Consider the following 22,890-nt stretch of genomic DNA (forward strand, 5'->3'; position numbering starts at 1 on the left):
CGTTTTTCGAAATGGCGGAATTCTGACAAAATCGGAGAGATGGTTCTTCGGTAATCAGCCTATGGAGGTTGTTACTTACTATAAATATCTTGGGATTGTGTTTTCATCAAGATTAATATGGACAAAAGCGTATGAAACCCTTTGACAACAAGCAAACAAAGCCTGTCTTTCATTGTTTAGAATCTTTAGGAAAAACCAGGAAAAAACATACTCTACGACACGGATGATATTTGACAGGAAGATAGCACCAATACTGCTCTATGGAGCTAAAATTTGGGGACACAAGTATTCAGATTCAATTGAAAGGATTCAGGTGATGTATTTTAAAAGATTCCTCAAAAATTTGAAAATTTGCATCCAACAAGGCCATCCTCGGTGAACTTGGACGTTATCCAATGTATGTCTTCAGCCAGATCAAAGTAATTAAGTTCAGACTGTTACACATGAATCCACAGCGGTATCCCATACAGTGTTAAAAGATGCTCAAAGTGTTCTCAAAATTAATTGGGTGTCAAGTGTGAGATCTATTTTATTCAGAAACGGGTTTTCACATGTATGGCTAAACCAAGGCGTTGGCGATGTACAATTATTCATCCTAACCTTCAAACAACGCATCAAAGATATGTAAGAAAGATGCCACAATAACAGACTTTGTGTGTACAGTATGTAATGCCTTGGAAGTTGAAGATGAGAATCATGTCTTTTTCATTTGTAAATATTACGAATGTTGGCGCGAAAAGTATTTCTTACAACTTCGAAAAGTGCATAGAGCCTTAGAATCAATCCTCAAATCAAGGAACAGTCAAGGTAATATATTTCCTGCCGTATTTTTGCATGATATATTCCAAACAAGATCTGCACATAGTTGACCACTGTACATCGGTTAAATAGCTGTATAACTGTATTATAGGCCACAAGGCCGCTATTACGCAAATAAACTGTGTGTCTGTCTGTCTGATATAATGATTGTGTGCCATGTAGTGTTGGTACTTGTGATGCTCAGTGTAGTGGTTGACATGGTGGTGGTGTTCCATGTTGTGATGGTATTTGTGGTGTCAATGTAAAGGCTGATATGGTGGGGGTGTTCGATATAGTGTTGTAGTAGTTAATGTAGTGTTGTAGATGTAGTGTTTAGTAGCTAATATGGTCTTGGTGTTCAAGGTAGTGTTTGTACTTGTGGTGTCACCTGTAGTGAAGCACTAGAGGGGACACCACTAGTATCAACACTACATGGAGCACCACCACCATATCACACACTACATTGACACCACAAATACCATCACTATATAGTCCACCTCTATGATAACAACCAGTAGAACGGGCACCACATGGAACAAAACCACTTTGTCAAGCACTGTTTGACATAACCGTGATACACCACCACCATTACAACCGGTACAGGAAACACCACAAGTACCAACACTACATGGAACACCACCACCATATCACCCACTACATTGACACCACAAGTATCAACACTACATGGAACACCACCACCATCACCATAACAACCAGTACAGGAAACACTACAAGTACCAACACTACATGGAACACCACCACCAACACCATAACAACCAGTACAGGAAACACCACAAGTACCAACACTACATGGAACACCACCACCATCACCATAACAACCAGTACAGGAAACACCACAAGTACCAACACTACATGGAACACCACCACCATCACCATAACAACCAGTACAGGAACCACCACAAGCACCCACACTACCTTGAACACCACCACCATCACCATAACAACCAGTACAGGAAACATCACAAGTACCAACACTACATGGAACACCACCACCACCACCATTACAACCAGTACAGGAAACACCACAAGTACCAACACTACATGGAACACCACCACCATATCACCCACTACATTGACACCACAAATACCAACACTACATGGAACACCACCACCAGATCAACCACGACAGGGAACACCACAAATACCAACACTACATGGAACACCATCACCACATCAAACACTACAGCTGAATCTACCACAGGCACCACTATATTTGACACCAGAAACACAACCACCAATAAATGTGACATCACAACCACAGCCACCACGACGTGGAACATCACAGCCACAGCCACCACTATATGGGACACCAGAAAACAGCCACCACTACATGGGTCATCAGAACTACAACCACCACTACGTGGAACATCACAGCCACAGCCACCACTATATGGGACACCAGAAACACGGCCACCATTACATGGGACATAAGAAAATACATCCAGCACTAGATGGAACATCACAACCAAAGCCATCACTACATGGGACATCACAATCACACCCACCACCACATGGGACACCAGAACTACACTCACCAATACATGGGAAATCACAACAACACACCACTACTACATAGGACATCAGAACCATATCCACAGCTCCACTGGACTTCTCAACCACAGCCACAACTACATGAAACACCACAATCATGGTCACCACTACGTGGGACACCACAATTACATCCACAACGACATAAGACGCCAGAACTACAGCCAACACTACATGGGAAATGTCAACCACAGCCATAACTACTGTTGACACCACAATAACAGCCAACACTACGTGCTACACCAGAAATAAAGCCACCAATACATGGAACATCACAATCACATCCACCACTATATGGGACATTAGAACCACAACCATCACTACTTAGGACAACAAAATCACAGCCACCACACCACAACTACATTCATCACTATATAGAACATTACACCCTCATCCACCACTACATGGGACATAAAAACCACAGCCATAAGTACATTGGACACCACAACAAAAGCCAACACAACATGGGACACCAGAAATACAGTCAGAAATAAATGGGACATCACAATCACATCCAACACTACATGCAACATCACAAACACAACCATCACTACATAGGGCATTACAACCACAGCCACCTCTACATGGTACACCACAAGAACATCTACCACTATATAGCACATCAGAATCACATGCACCACTAAATGGGACATCACAATCACGTCCGCCACTACATGGAACATCAGAAACACAGCCGCCACTACATGGGATATCACTACCACAAAAGATTACGTGGGACATCACAATCACATCCACCAAGGATGTCCAAGGGACATTTCAATCGCTCACACTACTACATTGGACACCACATTCACATTCTCCACTACCTGGTACATCAAAACGACATCCAACTAGATGGGTCATCACAAGAACAGCCACCACTACATGAGACATTGCAATCACAGGCACCACTACATGGGACGTCACAAACACAGTCACCACTACATGGAACAGCGCAACCACAGACACCACTACATAGGGCAAAACAACCACAGCAACCATTACATGGGACATCTAATGTCCCATGTGGTTGTATCTGTAGTTGTGATGTCCCATGTTCTGATGTCCCGTGTAGTGGTGAATATGGTTGTGGTGTCCTATGTGGTGTTGGATGTATTTGTGGGGTCCCATGTAGTGGTGGCTGTTTTTGTAATGTAACATATAGTGTTTTACGTATGGTTGTGATGTCCTATGTAGTGATGGATGTGGTTGTGGTGTCCCATATAGTTAAGGTTGTGATCGTTGTGTCTAATTTAGTGGTTGCTGTGGTTTTGGTGTCCGATTTCGTGGAGGATGTGATTGTATTGTAGCATGTACTTGTGGCTATGGTTTTGATGTCCAGTGTGTAGGTGGGTGTGGTTCTGGTGTTCCTTGTAGTGGTTGCTGTGGTTGTGATGTCCCATGTACTGGTGACTGTTTTTCTGGTGTCCTATATAATGGTGGCTGTGATTTTGATGCCGTGGTTGTAATGCCCCAAGTAGTGGTGGCTGTGGTTGTAATGTCTTATGTACTTTTGGCTATAGTTCTGGTGTCGCATGTAGTTTTCACTGTGGCTGTAGTGTCCCATGTAGTGGTGACTGTGGTTCTTGTGTCCTATGTAGTGGTGACTGTGGTTGTGATGTCCCATGGAGTGGTGGATGTGCTTGTAATGTAAAAAAACAGTGGTGACTGTAGTTCTTGTGTCCCATGTAGATGTGGCTGTGGTTCTTGTGTCCCATGTAGATGTGGCTGTGGTTCTGGTGTCCCATGTAGTGGTAGCTGCAGTTCTAATGTCCCGTGTGGTTATATCTGTAGTTGTGATGTCCCATGTAGTGGTTGTCTCTGGTTCTCATGTCCGCTGTAGTTGTTGCTGTGGTTCTGGTGTCCCATGTACTGGTGGATGTGGTTGTGATGTACCATGAAGTGTTGTCTGTGGTTGTGATGTCCCATGTAGTGATGGATGTCGGTGTGATATCCTATTTAGTGGTGGCTCTGATTGTGGTGTTCCACTTTGTTGTTATTGTGGTTGTAATGTTAAATGTAGTGGTGGCTGTGGCTGTGAACTGGCTGTGGTTCTGGTGTCCCAATGGAGAGGTGGCTGTGGTTGCAATGTCCCATGTAGTGGTGGCTGTGTTTGTAATGTCTCATGGACTTTTCACTATGGTTCTGGTTTCGCATGTAGTGGTTGCTGTGGTTGTAGTGTCCCATGTAGTGGTGGCTGTGTTTCCAATGTCCCATGTAGTGGTATTTGTGGTTGCCATGTCTCATGTATTGGTTGTTTGTATTTGTGGTGTCCTATGTAGTGGTGGCTGTGGTTGTCGTGTCCCATGGGCTGGTGGATGAGGTTGTAATGTCCCTTGTAGTTGTGGCAGTGGTTCTGGTGTCCCATGGAGATTTGACGGTGGTTGTGGTACCCCATATAGTTGTGACTGTGCCTGTAATATCCCATGTAGTGGTGTATATGGTTCTGGTGTCCCATGTAGTGATGTCTGTGGTTGTAATGTCCTATATAGCGGTGCCTGTGGTTCTGGTGTCCCGTGTTGTGGTGCATGTGATTGTGGTGTCCCTTGTAGTGGTGGATGTGGTTGTGATGTCCCGTGTAGTGATACCTTTGATTGTGGTGGTACCTATGTAATGGTGGCTTTGATTGTGGTGTCCCATGTTGTGGTGGACGTTGTTCTGGTGTCTCGTGTAGTGGTTGCTGTGGTTGTGATATCCCAAGTAGTGCACGTTGCGGATGTGGTGGTGTCCCTTGTAGTGCCTGTAGTGTTTTTGTCTCTTGTGTTGCCTGTAGTGTTTGTGTATCTTGTAGTGGGGGAAGTGACGGTGGTGCCCCTTGTAGTGGTGCTAGTGTCGTCTGATATAATGTTGGATATACTGGTGTGCCATGCAATAGTGTATGTGGTAGTGTCCCCTGTAGTGATGGATGTGGTGGCGGTGGTTGTGTTTTCTCGTGTAGTTGCGGCGGTGTTCCATGTAGAACTGGCAGTGTCCCATGTAGTGATGGATGTGGTCTTGGTCTCATATGTAATCGCTGATATGGTTGTGCTCCAAGTAGTCATGGATGTGGTGCTGGTGTCCCATCTAGTGGTGGTTGCGATGTTCTATATGGCGGTAGTGTTGTGTTCTATGTAGTGGTGGTAGTAGTTGTGGTTTCCCATGTAGTGATTAATGTGGAGGTGGTGGTTGTGGTTCTCATGCATTTGCGGTTGTTATATGTTGTGGCGCTGGTAACGTTGTGTACCATGTACTGCAGAATGTGGTGGTTGTGTCCCATTTAGTGATGTACCCGGTATTAGTGTTCCATCTAGTTTTGGATGTGATAGTGTTCCATATAGTATCGATAGTGGTTGTGTCCCATGTAGTGTCTGTGGTTTTGGTGTCCTGTTTTCTAGTGGATGGACTTGTGGTCTATCATGTAGTGTTTGATGTGCCCTGTGTAGTGGTGGTGTTCTCCCATATTGCGGATGTGGTTGTGGCGTCTAATGTACTGAATGCGTTATCCCATGTATTGGTGGATGTGGTGATGGTGTGCCATGTAAAGGTGATGGCGGTGTCCTATTTAGTGACGGTTCTGGATGTGATGTCCCACATAGTGATGGGGTTGTCTTACGTGGTGGTGATATGGTGGTGGCGTCCTATGATGAGGTGATGTTGGCGTCCCATTCAGTGGTGGATATGGCTGCGGTGTCCCGTGTATTGGTGGTGTCCCATGTTGAAGTAGATGGGGTGGTGTCCAGTGTTGATATTGTGGTTCATGTGTTGGCGGTGACGTTCGATATAGCACTAGATGTGTCAGTGGTATCCCATGTAGAGGTGGTGGCGTTTCATGTTGGGTTGTGGTGTACCATATTCTGGTTAATATGGTGGTGGTGATTCATGTAGTGTTGATACTTGTGGTGCCGCTCGTAGTGGTTGATATGGTGGTGGTGTTCCATGTAGTGTTGGTACTTGTGGTGTCCCCTGAACTGGTTTTTATGGTGGTGGTGTTCCATGTAGTGTACTTGTGATGTTCCCTGTAGTGGTTGATGTGGCGGAGGCGTTCCATATAGTGCCCGCTGTACTTGTGGTGTCCCCTTTAATGGTTGATATGGTGGTGTTCCTTGTATTATTAATACTTGTGGTGTAAGCTGTACCGGTTGTTATGGTGGTGGTGTTCCATGTATTGATGGTATTTGTGGTGTCAATGTAGTGGTTGATATGGTGGTGGTGTTCCATGTCATGTTGGTACTTGTGGTGTCCCTTGTAGTGGTTGATGTGGTGGTGGTGTTAAATGTAGTGTTGGTATTTGTGATGTCCCCTGTGATGGTTGATATGGTGGTGGTGTTAAAGGTAATGTTTGTACTTGTTGTATCACCTGTAGTTGGTGATGTGGTGATGTTCCATGTAGTATTTATATTTGTTGTGTCCCCTGTAATGCTTAAGGAAATGATTGTGTTCCATGTAATCTTGGTATTTGTGGTGTCAATGTAGTGATTGATATTGTGATTGTGTTCCATGTAGTGTTGGTATTTGTGGTGTCCTCTGTAGTGGTCGATGTGGTGGTTGTGTTTCATGTCGTGTTGGTACTTGCGGTGTCCCCTGTACTGGTTGTTATGGTGGTGATGTTGGATTTAACGTTGTACTATGTAGTGGTAGATGTGGTGGTTGTGTTTCATGTAGTATTGGTATTTGTGGTGTCCCTTGTAGTGGTTGATGTGGGGGTGGTGTTGCATTTAACGTTGTACTATGTAGTGGTGGATGTGGTGATGATGTCCATTATTCTTGGTGGCATTTTTTCTTGTAGTGATGGTTGTGGTTGTGGTTGTGGTTGTGGTGTCACATTTAGTGGTGCTTGTAGTTGTGGTTTTCTAGTTGTTTTAGTGTCCCACATAGTTGTGGATGTAGTGGTGGTGTCCCACATAGTGATAGACAGGGTTTGGGTGTTCCCTGTACTTATATATCCCTGTGGATATAATGGTATCGGAAGTATGGTGGTGTCCTATGTAGTGGTACTTGTAGTGTTGCACCATGTATTGGTGGATGTGATGGTGGTGTCTCATGTTGTGGTGATGCCAGATGTTGTGTTGGATGTGGTATTGTTGGCGTGGAGTCCTGTTTTGCTGTAGTGCTTCTGCCCTGTGTAGTTGTGGTAATGGAAGTTGTGGTAGTTGTAGCTGTGTTAGAATCTGTCATGGTGGTACTCGCATCCCCGTTGTGGTGGTGTTTGTAACTCACATTCTCTTTCATTCATCCACCCTTCCATTTACTTACTTACTTACTTACTTACTTACTTACTTACTTACTTACTTACTTGATATTTCACTGTAAATAGTGAATTGAAAGGCTGATTAGAGTATGTTTTCAACAAATCATCAGCATCATTATTACTGTTTGAGGCCGGCTATTTTACGGGCGTTTCAGTCTCTATTTTTATTGTGCCTGTTTGAAGTAATGCTGGTGTTCATTCGCCAAAATAAATAGGTTTTGAGATAGTCCCAGAATAACATGAGTGGGCCACGAATGCAATGAGCAGTGACAGGCACATCGAAATGTACAATTTCCCACCAACGGACGACATCTGAATTAATTTGTTTAATTCACCTTACATAAATTCATAAATAAACCTGTAATTAATCGAAAACAATTTTGGTTTCGTTTTGTTTCAATAAAAAACAAAATATTATCAAATGTTACAAGTGTAAACACTTGTGACTGGAGTGTTGTAGATAGCTTTAACCCTTTGTTACGGGTTCGGCAACTGGGTTATGTAACATGGCTGGTTTGCCTTTGTTGTCTCCGCTTGGAGTCTGCGCACGCACTCCCATACATCACTTACTTCTCAACCAGGTTTCAGAGGGGTACAGGTTCCGAGGCGACGGTCGAACAACACCACATCGGGTTACAGGTTTGTTTTTTTTACAATCCAGCATATGCTTTTCGCATCCATAAGCTGTGTAGTAAGTCTCATTGATGAGTGAGTGAGTGTCACTGATGTGAAATATGACGTCTGCCCCAAAGCAGAATGAGGTCCGGAAGGGCAAGCTTTTCCAATTTAACATTCAAGAAAACATACTTGTTTGCGATAGTGTCTCATAAATGCATAGTGTACCCTCATTCCTTCAAAGCATACCGATACGTTGATAGATGAAAAAAATGATACTACTTTCTGCATCTGCATCTGAGGGTTGAGGTAGTGTAGCCCAGTTCTTGAAGTGTTGGGTCACCATGTTTAGAGCCCACCGTTGGAATATTGCCGAAAGCGGCACAAAACCACACTTACTCGCTTGTGGTAAGAGGACTCTTCTGACAACCTAGTTTTGTAAACAATCTTTTGAAGAGAACTTAAAACATTCTTGTTCACCAAGAAGCGATCTGTAAGTTATAACTTGTGTTTCAGGTTACAGTATATATACCTGGCATTCATTATCGACGTAGTATCATTGATACGAAACGTTAAATAATCCTGTACCTTTACTATTAGGACCGTGGACATCGTCATCCGGAGGGTCACTTGGACTGGACTATTGGTCGATTGCGCGACCAATTGCTGGTAAAGTATTTCAATATTTCAGAATAATATTTAGATGAAATCTTGTTTTTCACGACCCACCATATTTGTTTTGCATTTAAATCTATGGGGATCGTCGAGTAACCGGATTGTTAAAGCGTTCGCTCATGACGCTCCTAACAAGTCTAATTTTATTTCTCATGTGGGTACGATGTGTGAAGCCTGTGTTTGTTGTTTGTCGCAGTGATATAGCTGGAATATTGCTAAAAGCCGTGTAAAATCTACACTCAAGCAGTCATTATGTGAAGTGTTCTTTGCCCTTTTTAGTAGAGCCTTCGCTTACGCATGCAACTGTTTCTTTCAAACAATTATTTGAAGAAAACATAAAATGCAATGCATCCTTGTTTAATATGACGTCTACTGCAAAGCTACAACTTGAATTTCAGGTTTGAGCTTTCTTCCCGAGTAAGCATATATCTTGCATTTACACACAGAGTAAGTACCAGTAATGTAAACTATATTCACTTTTCTTTTAGGAGCGTGGATACCATCGTCCTGGGGGCGGAAATGGACCCTGACGTCCCCCAGAAGCAGGACGACTGCCAAGAAGACGTGCCATGGACAGAAGCGGGCCAAGGACTCTTCTGGAGGAACACTGTTAGGAAGGCGACAGAGGACCAGACAGGTAGGTGTTTCCAACTCTGTTTGAAAGAAAATATGCGTCTCAATGAATGTTTGTTCAATATACAGTGCACACTCATTCTCTCATGACATGCAACCATTTAGGTATAGACGGGAAAGGTTTATTCTGGTTTCTGCATGTAAAGGGAATGGTAGTGTAGCCGGGTAGTTCAAGTGTTGGCACGCCATGTTGAGTTCCTGTGTTCGAGTTACCACGTAAATACTATGTCTCACACCCACCTCTGATGCCCGTCGTTGGAATATTGCCAAAAGCGGCATAAAATCACACTTACTCGCTGATGTTAAACCAATCTACATACGTGAGAAATGTGATTGCTGATGCTTATGCAAGACTCATTTCTTTCAGACGCAGGAACCCCGGTACATTCTGGATTTGGTGATGTGTCCCTCCACCACCTTCTACACGGACTTCAGCACACCGCCTTTCCTAGAGACCGATGGGATGAGGTTTTGTCTGATGGTGGCTCCATAGTACGTCCGCTCTCCGCGTAGCCCCTCGCCGACTGTACATGGAGTAGGTTTGGTGCTAGGGCCTGATTGTACAGTCAGGATGGTTGTTACAGCAACCCAGCTAGTTTAGGGCTGGCACACTTTGTGGCCCCAGTCTTTCTCAGCATCCCCAGTAGGCCCAATGCTGACTGCACTTGACTGGTAGATGTAGGTGGTAGTGTAGATAGGGCCCCCTCGTGCATGCCCTGCATGATGCTATCTATAGATGGCATAACTTAGTGTTAACCCACCATTCCGTCCTTCAATAGGTAGTCTCCAGACAAAGCTAGTCCCGGATGGTCACTTGGAGGGTCAGTGTACTGGCCGACTGCGCGACCAATTGCTGGTAAAGTATTTCAATATTTCAGTTTAATATTTAGATGAAATCTTGTTTTTCACGACCCACCATATTTGTTTTGCATTTAAATCTATGGGGATCGTCGAATAACTGAATCGTTAAAGCGATCGTCCATGACGCTCCTAATAAGCCTAATTATATTTCTCATGTGGGTACGATGTGTGAAGCCTATGTTTGTCTTTCTCGCCGTGATATAGCTGGAATATTGCTAAAAGCCGTGTAAAATCTACACTCACGCAGTCATAATGTTTGTGGGAAGCATAAATTATGTCAATTGTTCTTTCCCCTTTTTTGGTAGAAGCGTCGCTCATGCAAGCAACTGTTTCTTTCAAACAATTATTTGAAGAACACAAAATGCAATGCATCCTTGTTCAATATGACGTTTACTGCAAAGCTACAACTTGAATTTCAGGTTTGAGCTTCCTTCCCGAGTAAGCATGTATCTTGCATTTACACACAGAGTAAGTACCAATAATGTAAACTATATTCATTTTTCTTTTAGGAGCGTGGATGACATCGTCTTGGGTGACGGAAATGGACCCTGACGTCCCCCAGAGGCAGGTCGACTGCCAAGAAGACATTCAATGGACAGAAGTGAACTATGGACTCTTCTGGAGGTAGGACGACTGTCATAAAGACTACAGAGGACCAGGCAGGCATATGTTTATAGACACTCTGAAAAAGAAACCAGAAACAATATCCTTCTTCACCATGACATCATGTACAAGTTACAATGTATTTTCAGGCTGCAACGTACTTCTTTCGAATAAGCATATGCTTTTGATATACATATTTATACAGTAAGTATCAATGGTGTGAAACATTAACCTATTCATTATTTATATTATTAGGAGCTAGGACACCATCGTCCTGGGGGCCAGAATTGGACCCTGTTGTCCCCCAGAGGCAGGACGACTGCCAAGAAGACCTTCCTTGGACCCAGGACTCTTCTGGAGGCAGGACGACCACAACGCCGTCAGACGACCAAGAAGGTAAGTTCTCCAAACTATCTGTTGAAGACAACATACAATATACTCCTGTTGACAATGACGTCATGCTCAAGGTACAACTTGGGTATCAGGTTACAACGATTTTCTCACGAAAAACCACACACTTTTATAGTTATTATCTGTGTAATAAGTATCAATGATATTAAACATTAACCTGTTCCTTATCTTTACTATTAGGAATGTGGATGCCATCGTCCTGGGGGCAGAATTGGACCTTGAAGTCCCCCAGAGGCAGGACGACTGCCAAGAAGATATTCCATGGACAGAAGTTTACCAACTACACCTCTGAAGGTAGGACAACCGTCACGATGCCGACAGGTTGCTAGGCTGACAGACAGGTTTTGTAAACAATCTTTTGAAGAGAACTTAAAACATTCTTGTTCACCAAGACGCGATCTGTAAGTTACAAGTTGTGTTTCAGGTTACAGTATATATACCTGGCATTCATTATGGACGTAGTATCATTGATACGAAACGTTAAATAATCCTGTACCTTTACTATTAGGACCGTGGACATCGTCATCCGGATGGTCACTTGGAGGGTCATGTACAGGCCGACTGCGCGACCAATTGCTGGTAAAGTATTTCAATATTTCAGTTTAATATTTAGATGAAATCTTGTTTTTCACGACCCACCATATTTGGTTTGCAATTAAATCTATGGGGATCGTCGAATAACTGAATGGTTAAAGCGTTCGCTTATGACTCTCGAGCCTAATTTTATTTCTCATGTGGGTACGATGTGTGAAGCCTGTGTTTGTTGTTTTTTGCCGTGATATAGCTGGAATATTGCTAAAAGCCGTGTAAAATCTACAAGCAATTTACAAGCAGTCATAATGCAAAGTGTTCTTTGCCTTTGTTTAACTAGAACCGTCGCTTACGCATGCAACTGTTCCTTTCAAACAATTATTTGAAGAACACATAAAATGCAATGCATCCTTGCTTAATATGACGTCTACTGTAAAGCTACAACTTGAATTTCAGGTTTGAGCTTTCTTCGCTAGTAGGCTTATATCTTGCATTTACACACAGAGTAAGTACCAATAATGTAAACTATATTCACTTTTCTACTAGGAGCGTGGATACCATTGTCCTGGGGGCGGAAATGGACCCTGACGTCTCCCAGAGGCTGGACCTTGGACCTTCTTCCTGTTGGGGAAGAAGAGGTGTGTGTCTGTGTGTGTTAGTGTGTGTACGGGGTGTCTTCGTGTGTCTGTGTGTATGTTCGTGTGTTGTGTTTTGGGGGGATTGGTGTCGGTGTGTGGGTGTGTGTTACTGTGTGTGTTAGTGTGTGGGTGTTTGTGTATGTTGGTGTGTGTGTATCTGTGTGTGTGTTCGTGTCTTGTGTTTGTTGGTGTGTATGTGTGTGTTGGTGGGTTGGTGTGTTCTTGTGGGTGTTTTGGTGTGAGTGTTGGTGTGTTCTTAGGGTGTTTTGGTGTGAGTGTTCGCGTGTGTTGGTGTGTTGGTGTGTGTGTTGGTGTGTATGTAAGCGTGTGTTGGTGTGTTTGACTGTGTGTTTGCGTGTGTTGGTGAGTGTTTGTGTGTGTGTGGTGTGTGTGTGTTGTGTATGACTTTGTGTTTGTTTTTGTATGTGTTGGTGTGTATACCCGTGTGTTGGTGTGTGTGTGAGTTGGTGTATCTGTCTCTGAATGTTCCTGTTTGTTGGTGTGTGTCTTGGTGTGTGTGCTGGTGTGTCTGCCTGTGCATGGGTGTGTTGTGGATGTTGGTGTGTCTGTCTGTGTTGGTGTGTTGTGTGTATTGGTATGTGGGTGTTGTCCTTGTGTAAGTGTTGGTATGGGATTTGGTGTCTGTCGGAGTGTGTTGATGTTTGTGCGTATGTGTTAAGGTGTGTGGGTGAGAGTGTTTGCGAGTGTTGGTGTCTGTGTTGGTGTGTGTGTTCCTGTTTCTTGGTGTGTTCGTGTTGGTGTGTGTGTTGGTGTATTTTGGTGTGTGTTACTGTGTGTGTTAGTGTGTGGGTGTTTGTGTATGTTGGTGTGTGTGTGTTCGTGCCTTGTGTTTGTTGGTGTGTATGTGTGTGTTGGTGGGTTGGTGTGTTCTTGTGGGTGTTTTGGTGTGAGTGTTGGTGTGTTCTTAGGTTGTTTTGGTGTGAGTGTTCGCGTGTGTTGGTGTGTTGGTGTGTGTGTTGGTGTGTATGTAAGCGTGTGTTGGTGTGTTTGACTGTGTGTTTGCGTGTGTTGGTGAGTGTTTGTGTGTGTGTGAGATGGTGTGTGTTGTGTATGACTTTGTGTTTGTTTTTGCATGTGTTGGTGTGTATACCCGTGTGTTGGTGTGTGTGTGAGTTGGTGTATCTGTCTCTGAATGTTCCTGTGTGTTGGTGTGTGTCTTGGTGTGTGTGCTGGTGTGTCTGCCTGTGCATTGGTGTGTTGTGCATGTTGGTGTGTCTGTCTGTGTTGGTGTGTTGTGTGTGTTGGTATGTGGGTGTTGTCCTTGTGTAAGTGTTGGTATGGGAGTTGGTGTCTGTCGGAGTGTGTTGATGTTTGTGCGTATGTGTTAAGGTGTGTGGGTGAGAGTGTTTGCGAGTGTTGGTGTGTGTGTTGGTCTGTGTGTTCCTGTTTCTTGGTCTGTTCGTGTTGGTGTGTGTGTTGGTGTATTTTGGTGTCTGTTGGTGTCAACTGGTGTATAGTGTGTCATTTGTGTGCATGTGTTCTTGTGCGTTTGGGTTGTTGTGTCGGTGTATCTGTGTGTTGGTGTGTTGTGTATATTGGTGTGTCTGTTGCTGTGTGTTGTGCTTTTGTGTTTGTGTGTTGGTGTGTATGTCTGTGTGTGTTGGTGCGTCTTGGTGTTTCTGTGTTTTTGTGAGTGTCTGTGTTTGCGTGGATTGGTGTGTGTTGGTGTGTGTCCGTATGTGTGTTATAGTGTGTTGGTGAGAGTGTTTATTGGTGTGTGTGTGTTGGTTCGTGTTGGTGTGTTCCGTGTGAGATGGTGTGTGTATGTGTTGATGTGCGTTTGTGTGACTGACGGTGTATCTGCGTGGTGGTGGGTTGTGTATGTTGGTGTGTCTGTTGCTGTGTGTTGTGCTTCTGTGTTTGTGTGTTGGTGTGTATGTCTGTGTGTGTTGGTGCGTCTTGGTGTTTCTGTGTGTTTGTGAGTGTCTGTGTTTGTGTGGATTGGTGTGTGTTGGTGTGTGTCCGTATGTGTGTTATAGTGTGCTGGTGAGAGTGTTTCCGTGTGTTGGTGTGTGTTCTGGTTTGTTTGTGTGGGTGTTGGTTCGTGTTGGTGTGTTCCATGTGAGATGGTGTGTGTATGTGTTGGTGTTCGTTTGTGTGACTGAGAGTGTATCTCACTGTTGGTGGGTTGTGTATGTTGGTGTGTCTGTTGTTGTGTGTTGTGCCTGTGTGTTTGTGTCTTTGTGTGTGTGTTGGTGTGTATGTCTGTGTGTGTTGGTGCGTCTTGGTGTTTCTGTGTGTTTGTGAGTGGCTGTGTTTGCGTGGATTGGTGTGTGTTGGTGTGTGTCCGTATGTGTGTTATGGTGTGTTGGTGAGAGTGTTTATTGGTGTGTGTGTTGGTTCGTGTTGGTGTGTTCCGTGTGAGATGGTGTGTGTATGTGTTGATGTGGGTTTGTGTGAGTGACGGTGTATCTGACTGTTGGTGGGTTGTGTATGTTGGTGTGTCTGTTGCTGTGTGTTGTGCTTGTGTGTTTGTGTGTTGGTGTGTATGTCTGTGTGTGTTGGTGCATCTTGGTGTTTCTGTGTGTTTGTGAGTGTCTGTGTTTGTGTGGATTGGTGTGTGTTGGTGTGTGTCCGTATGTGTGTTATAGTGTGCTGGTGAGAGTGTTTGCGTGTGTTGGTGTGTGTGTTGGTTTGTTGGTGTGGGTGTTGGTTCGTGTTGGTGTGTTCCATGTGAGATGGTGTGTGTATGTATTGATGTGCATTTGTGTGAGTGACGGTGTATCTGCGTGTTGGTGGGTTGTGTATGTTGTTGTCTGCTAGTGGGTGGGTGTGTGTGTGCCTTCGTGTGTGTGGGTGTTTCTTGGTGTGTCTGTTTGTGTGTGTTGGTGTGTTGGTGTGTGGGTGTGTGGGTGAGGGTGTGATGTTGTGTGACTGCTGCTATGAGTGTTGGTGTCTGTGGTGGTGCATTCGTGTTTGTGTGTGTGTGTGTTAGGGCCTGAGTTTTTGTCTGTGCGAGTTTGGTTCGTGTTGGTGTGTTCCATGTGAGATGGTGTGTGTATGTGTTGATGTGCGTTTGTGTGAGTGACGGTGTATCTGCGTGTTGGTGGGTTGTGTATGTTGGTTTGTCTGTTGCTGTGTGTTGTTCCTGTGTGTTTGTGTGTTGGTGTGTATGTCTGTGCGTGTTGGTGCGTCTTGGTGTTTCTGTGTGTTTGTGAGTGTCTGTGTTTGCGTGGATTGGTGTGTGTTGGTGTGTGTCCGTATGTGTGTTATGGTGTGCTGCTGAGAGTGCTTGCGTGTGTTGGTGTGTGTTGGTTGGTTGGTGTGGGTGATGGTTCGTGTTGGTGTGTTCCATGTGTCTTGGTGTGTGTCCGTATGTGTGTTATGGTGTGTTGGTCAGCGTGTTTCCGTGTGTTGGTGTGTGTGTGTTGATTTGTTGGTGTGGGTGTTGGTTCGTGTTGGTGTGTTTCATGTGAGATGGTGTGTGTATGTATTCATGTGCGTTTGTGTGAGTGACGGTGTATCTGCGTGTTGGTGGGTTGTGTATGTTGGTGTGTCTGTTCCTGTGTGCTGTGCCTGTGTGTTTGTGTCTTTGTGTGTCTGTTGGTGTGTATGTCTGTGTGTGTTGGTGCGTCTTGGTGTTTCTGTGTGTTTGTGAGTGTCTGTGTTTGCGTGGATTGGTGTGTGTTGGTGTGTGTCCGTATGTGTGTTATGGTGTGCTGATGAGAGTGTTTGGTTGTGTTGCTGTGTGTGTTGGTTTGTTGATGTAGGTATTGGTTCGTGTTAGTGTGTTCCATGTGAGATGGTGTGTGTATGTGTTTTTGTTCGTTTGTGTGAGTGAGAGTGTATCTGGGTGTTGGTGGGTTGTGTATGTTGGTGTGTCTGTTGCTGTGTGTTGTGCCTGTGTGTTTGTGTCTTTGTGTGTGTGTTGGTGTGTATGTCTGTGTGTGTTGGTGCGTCTTGGTGTTTCTGTGTGTTTGTGAGTGTCTGTGTTTGCGTGGATTGGTGTGTGTTGGTGTGTGTCCGTATGTGTGTTATGGTGTGTTGGTGAGAGTGTTTGCGTGTGTTGGTGTGTGTGTTGGTTTGTTGGTGTGGGTGTTGGTTTTGTGTTGGTGTGTTTCATGTGAGATGGTGTGTGTATGTATTGATGTGCGTTTGTGTGAGTGACGGTGTATCTGCGTGTTGGTGGGTTGTGTATGTTGGTGTGTCTGTTGTTGTGTGTTGCGCCTGTTTGTGTGTGTGTTGGTGTGTATGTCTGTGTGTGTTGGTGCGTCTTGGTGTTTCTGTGTGTTTGTGAGTGGCTGTGTTTGCGTGGATTGGTGTGTGTTGGTGTGTGTCCGTATGTGTGTTATGGTGTGTTGGTGAGAGTGTTTGCGTGTGTTGGTGTGTGTGTTGGTTTGTTGGTGTGGGTGTTGGTTCGTGTTGGTGTGTTCCATGTGTGTTGGTGTGTGGGTTTTTGTGTGTTATGGTGTGTTGGTGAGCATGTTTGCGTGTGTTGGTGTTTGTTCTGGTTTGTTTGTGTGGGTGTTGGTTCGTGTTGGGGTGCTCCATGAGAGATGGTGTGTGTATGTGTTGGTGTTCGTTTGTGTGAGTGAGAGTGTATCTGCGTGTTGGTGGGTTGTGTATGTTGGTGCGTCTGTTGCTGTGTGTTGTGCCTGTGTGTTTGTGTCTTTGTGTGTGTGTTGGTGTGTATGTCCGTGTGTGTTGGTGCGTCTTGGTGTTTCTGTGTGTTTGTGAGTGGCTGTGTTTGCGTGGATTGGTGTGTGTTGGTGTGTGTCCGTATGTGTGTTATGGTGTGTTGGTGAGAGTGTTTCCGTGTGTTGGTGTGTGTGTTGGTTTGTTGGTGTGGGTGTTGGTTCGTGTTGGTGTGTTTCATGTGAGATGGTGTGTGTATGTATTGCTGTGCGTTTGTGTGAGTGACGGTGTATCTGCGTGTTGGTGGGTTGTGTATGTTGGTGTGCCTGTTGTTGTGTGTTGTGCCTGTTTGTGTGTGTGTTGGTGTGTATGTCTGTGTGTGGTGGTACGTCTTGGTGTTTCTGTGTGTTTGTGAGTGTCTGTGTTTGCGTGGATTGGTGTGTGTTGGTGTGTGTCCGTATGTGTGTTATGGTGTGTTGGTGAGAGTGTTTGCGTGTGTTGGTGTGTGTCCTGGTTTGTTTCTGTGGGTGTTGGTTCGTGTTGGTGTGTTGCATGTGAGATGGTGTGTGTATGTGTTGGTGTTCGTTTGTGTGAGTGAGAGTGTATCTGCGTGTTGGTGGGTTGTGTATGTTGGTGTGTCTGTTGCTGTGTGTTGTGCCTGTGTGTTTGTGTCTTTGTGTGTGTGTTGGTGTGTATGTCTGTGTGTGTTGGTGCGTCTTGGTGTTTCTGTGTGTTTGTGAGTGTCTGTGTCTGCGTGGATTGGTGTGTGTTGGTGTGTGTCCGTATGTGTGTTATGGTGTGTTGGTGAGAGGGTTTGCGTGTGTTGGTGTGTGTGTTGGTTTGTTGGTGTGGGTGTTGGTTCGTGTTGGTGTGTTCCATGTGTGTTGGTGTGTGGCTTTTTGTGTGTTATGGTTTGTTGGTGAGCATGTTTGCGTGTGTTGGTGTTTGTTCTGGTTTGTTTGTGTGGGTGTTGGTTCGTGTTGGGGTGGTCCATGTGAGATGGTGTGTGTATGTGTTGGTGTTCGTTTGTGTGAGTGACGGTGTATCTGCGTGTTGGTGGGTTGTGTATGTTGGTGTGCCTGTTGTTGTGTGTTGTACTTGTTTGTGTGTGTGTTGGTGTGTATGTCTGTGTGTGTTGGTGCGTCTTGGTGTTTCTGTGTGTTTGTGAGTGTCTGTGTTTGCGTGGATTGGTGTGTGTTGGTGTGTGTCCGTATGTGTGTTATGGTGTGTTGGTGAGAGTGTTTGCGTGTGTTGGTGTGTGTTCTGGTTTGTTGGTGTGGGTGTTGGTTCGTGTTGGTGTCTTTCATGTGAGATGGTGTGTGTATGTATTGATGTGCGTTTGTGTGAGTGACGGTGTATCTGCGTGTTGGTGGGTTGTGTATGTTGGTGTGTCTGTTGCTGTGTGTTGTGCCTCTTTGTGTGTGTGTTGGTGTGTATGTCTGTGTGTGTTGGTGCGTCTTGGTGTTTCTGTGTGTTTGTGAGTGTCTGTGTTTGCGTGGATTGGTGTGTGTTGGTGTGTGCGTATGTGTGTTATGGTGTGTTGGTGAGAGTGTTTGCGTGTGTTGGTGTGTGTTCTGGTTTGTTTGTGTGGGTGTTGGTTCGTGTTGGTGTGTTCCATGTGAGATGGTGTGTGTGTGTGTTGGTGTTGGTTTGTGTGAGTGAGAGTGTATCTGCGTGTTGGTGGGTTGTGTATGTTGGTGTGTCTGTTGCTGTGTGTTGTGCCTGTGTGTTTGTGTCTTTGTGTGTGTGTTGGTGTGTATGTCTGTGTGTGTTGGTGCGTCTTGGTGTTTCTGTGTGTTTGTGAGTGTCTGTGTTTGCGTGGATTGGTGTGTGTTGGTGTGTGTCCGCATGTGTGTTATGGTGTGTTGGTGAGAGTGTTTGCGTGTGTTGGTGTGTGTGTTGGTTTGTTGGTGTGGGTGTTGGTTCGTGTTGGTGTGCATCATGTGAGATGGTGTGTGTATGTATTGATGTGCGTTTGTGTGAGTGACGGTGTATCTGAGTGTTGGTGGGTTGTGTATGTTGGTGTGTCTGTTGCTGTGTGTTGTGCCTGTGTGTTTGTGTCTTTGTGTGTGTGTTGGTGTGTATGTCTGTGTGTGTTGGTGCGTCTTGGTGTTTCTGTGTGTTTGTGAGTGTCTGTGTTTGCGTGGATTGGTGTGTGTTGGTGTGTGCGTATGTGTGTTATGGTGTGTTGGTGAGAGTGTTTGCGTGTGTTGGTGTGTGTTCTGGTTTGTTTGTGTGGGTGTTGGTTCGTGTTGGTGTGTTCCATGTGAGATGGTGTGTGTATGTGTTGGTGTTCGTTTGTGTGAGTGAGAGTGTATCTGCGTGTTGGTGGGTTGTGTATGTTGGTGTGTCTGTTGCTGTGTGTTGTGCCTGTGTGTTTGTGTCTTTGTGTGTGTGTTGGTGTGTATGTCTGTGTGTGTTGGTGCGTCTTGGTGTTTCTGTTTGTTTGTGAGTGTCTGTGTTTGCGTGGATTGGTGTGTGTTGGTGTGTGTCCGTATGTGTGTTATGGTGTGTTGGTGAGAGTGTTTGCGTGTGTTGGTGTGTGTTCTGGTTTGTTTGTGTGGGTGTTGGTTCGTGTTGGTGTGTTGCATGTGAGATGGTGTGTGTATGTGTTGGTGTTCGTTTGTGTGAGTGAGAGTGTATCTGCGTGTTGGTGGGTTGTGGATGTTGGTGTGTCTGTTGCTGTGTGTTGTGCCTGTGTGTTTGTGTCTTTGTGTGTGTGTTGGTGTGTATGTCCGTGTGTGTTGGTGCGTCTTGGTGTTTCTGTTTGTTTGTGAGTGTCTGTGTTTGCGTGGATTGGTGTGTGTTGGTGTGTGTCAGTATGTGTGTTATGGTGTGTTGGTGAGAGTGTTTGCGTGTGTTGGTGTGTGTGTTGGTTTGTTGGTGTGGGTGTTGGTTCGTGTTGGTGTGTTTCATGTGAGATGGTGTGTGTATGTATTGCTGTGCGTTTGTGTGAGTGACGGTGTATCTGCGTGTTGGTGGGTTGTGTATGTTGGTGTGCCTGTTGTTGTGTGTTGTGCCTGTTTGTGTGTGTGTTGGTGTGTATGTCTGTGTGTGTTGGTGCGTCTTGGTGTTTCTGTGTGTTTGTGAGTGTCTGTGTTTGCGTGGATTGGTGTGTGTTGGTGTGTGTCCATTTGTGTGTTATGGTGTGTTGGTGAGAGTGTTTGCGTGTGTTGGTGTGTGTCCTGGTTTGTTTGTGTGGGTGTTGGTTCGTGTTGGTGTGTTGCATGTGAGATGGTGTGTGTATGTGTTGGTGTTCGTTTGTGTGAGTGAGAGTGTATCTGCGTGTTGGTGGGTTGTGTATGTTGGTGTGTCTGTTGCTGTGTGTTGTGCCTGTGTGTTTGTGTCTTTGTGTGTGTGTTGGTGTGTATGTCTGTGTGTGTTGGTGCGTCTTGGTGTTTCTGTGTGTTTGTGAGTGGCTGTGTTTGCGTGGATTGGTGTGTGTTGGTGTGTGTCCGTATGTGTGTTATGGTGTGTTGGTGAGAGCGTTTGCGTGTGTTGGTGTGTGTGTTGGTTTGTTGGTGTGGGTGTTGGTTCGTGTTGGTGTGTTTCATGTGAGATGGTGTGTGTATGTGTTGCTGTGCGTTTGTGTGAGTGACGGTGTATCTGCGTGTTGGTGGGTTGTGTATGTTGGTGTGCCTGTTGTTGTGTGTTGTGCCTCTTTGTGTGTGTGTTGGTGTGTATGTCTGTGTGTGTTGGTGCGTCTTGGTGTTTCTGTGTGTTTGTGAGTGTCTGTGTTTGCGTGGATTGGTGTGTGTTGGTGTGTGTCCATATGTGTGTTATGGTGTGTTGGTGAGAGTGTTTGCGTGTGTTGGTGTGTGTCCTGGTTTGTTTCTGTGGGTGTTGGTGTGTTGGTGTGTTGCATGTGAGATGGTGTGTGTATGTGTTGGTGTTCGTTTGTGTGAGTGAGAGTGTATCTGCGTGTTGGTGGGTTGTGTATGTTGGTGTGTCTGTTGCTGTGTGTTGTGCCTGTGTGTTTGTGTCTTTGTGTGTGTGTTGGTGTGTATGTCTGTGTGTGTTGGTGCGTCTTGGTGTTTCTGTGTGTTTGTGAGTGGCTGTGTTTCCGTGGATTGGTGTGTGTTGGTGTGTGTCCGTATGTGTGTTATGGTGTGTTGGTGAGAGGGTTTGCGTGTGTTGGTGTGTGTGTTGGTTTGTTGGTGTGGGTGTTGGTTCGTGTTGGTGTGTTCCATGTGTGTTGGTGTGTGGCTTTTTGTGTGTAATGGTTTGTTGGTGAGCATGTTTGCGTGTGTTGGTGTTTGTTCTGGTTTGTTGGTGTCGGTGTTAGTTCGTGTTGGGGTGCTCCATGTGAGATAGTGTGTGTATGTGTTGGTGTTCGTTTGTGTGAGTGACGGTGTATCTGCGTGCTGGTGGGTTGTGTATGTTGGTGTGCCTGTTGTTGTGTGTTGTGCCTGTTTGTGTGTGTGTTGGTGTGTATGTCTGTGTGTGGTGGTGCGTCTTGGTGTTTCTGTGTGTTTGTGAGTGTCTGTGTTTGCGTGGATTGGTGTGTGTTGGTGTGTGTCCGTATGTGTGTTATGGTGTGTTGGTGAGAGTGTTTGCGTGTGTTGGTGTGTGTTCTGGTTTGTTTGTGTGGGTATTGGTTCGTGTTGGTGTGTTGCATGTGAGATGGTGTGTGTATGTGTTGGTGTTCGTTTGTGTGAGTGAGAGTGTATCTGCGTGTTGGTGGGTTGTGTATGTTGGTGTGTCTGTTGCTGTGTGTTGTGCCTGTGTGTTTGTGTCTTTGTGTGTGTGTTGGTGTGTATGTCTGTGTGTGTTGGTGCGTCTTGGTGTTTCTGTGTGTTTGTGAGTGTCTGTGTCTGCGTGGATTGGTGTGTGTTGGTGTGTGTCCGTATGTGTGTTATGGTGTGTTGGTGAGAGGGTTTGCGTGTGTTGGTGTGTGTGTTGGTTTGTTGGTGTGGGTGTTGGTTCGTGTTGGTGTGTTCCATGTGTGTTGGTGTGTGGCTTTTTGTGTGTTGTGGTTTGTTGGTGAGCATGTTTGCGTGTGTTGGTGTTTGTTCTGGTTTGTTTGTGTGGGTGTTGGTTCGTGTTGGGGTGCTCCATGTGAGATGGTGTGTGTATGTGTTGGTGTTCGTTAGTGTGAGTGACGGTGTATTTGCGTGTTGGTGGGTTGTGTATGTTGGTGTGCCTGTTGCTGTGTGTTGTGCCTGTTTGTGTGTGTGTTGGTGTGTATGTCTGTGTGTGTTGGTGCGTCTTGGTGTTTCTGTGTGTTTGTGAGTGTCTGTGTTTGCGTGGATTGGTGTGTGTTGGTGTGTGTCCGTATGTGTGTTATGGTGTGTTGGTGAGAGTGTTTGGTTGTGTTGGTGTGTGTGTTGGTTTGTTGATGTAGGTGTTGGTTCGTGTTGGTGTGTTGCATGCGAGATGGTGTGTGTATGTGTTGGTGTTCGTTTGTGTGAGTGAGAGTGTATCTGCGTGTTGGTGGGTTGTGTATGTTGGTGTGTCTGTTGCTGTGTGTTGTGCCTGTGTGTTTGTGTCTTTGTGTGTGTGTTGGTGTGTATGTCTGTGTGTGTTGGTGCGTCTTGGTGTTTCTGTGTGTTTCTGAGTGGCTGTGTTTGCGTGGATTGGTGTGTGTTGGTGTGTGTCCGTATGTGTGTTATGGTGTGTTGGTGAGAGTGTTTGCGTGTGTTGGTGTGTGTTCTGGTTTGTTTTTGTGGGTGTTGGTTCGTGTTGGTGTGTTCCATGTGAGATGGTGTGTGTATGTGTTGGTGTTCGTTTGTG

This window comes from Haliotis asinina, chromosome 13 (genome assembly GCF_037392515.1).
Source record: "Haliotis asinina isolate JCU_RB_2024 chromosome 13, JCU_Hal_asi_v2, whole genome shotgun sequence".
Classification (NCBI taxonomy): Eukaryota; Metazoa; Mollusca; class Gastropoda; order Lepetellida; family Haliotidae; genus Haliotis; species Haliotis asinina.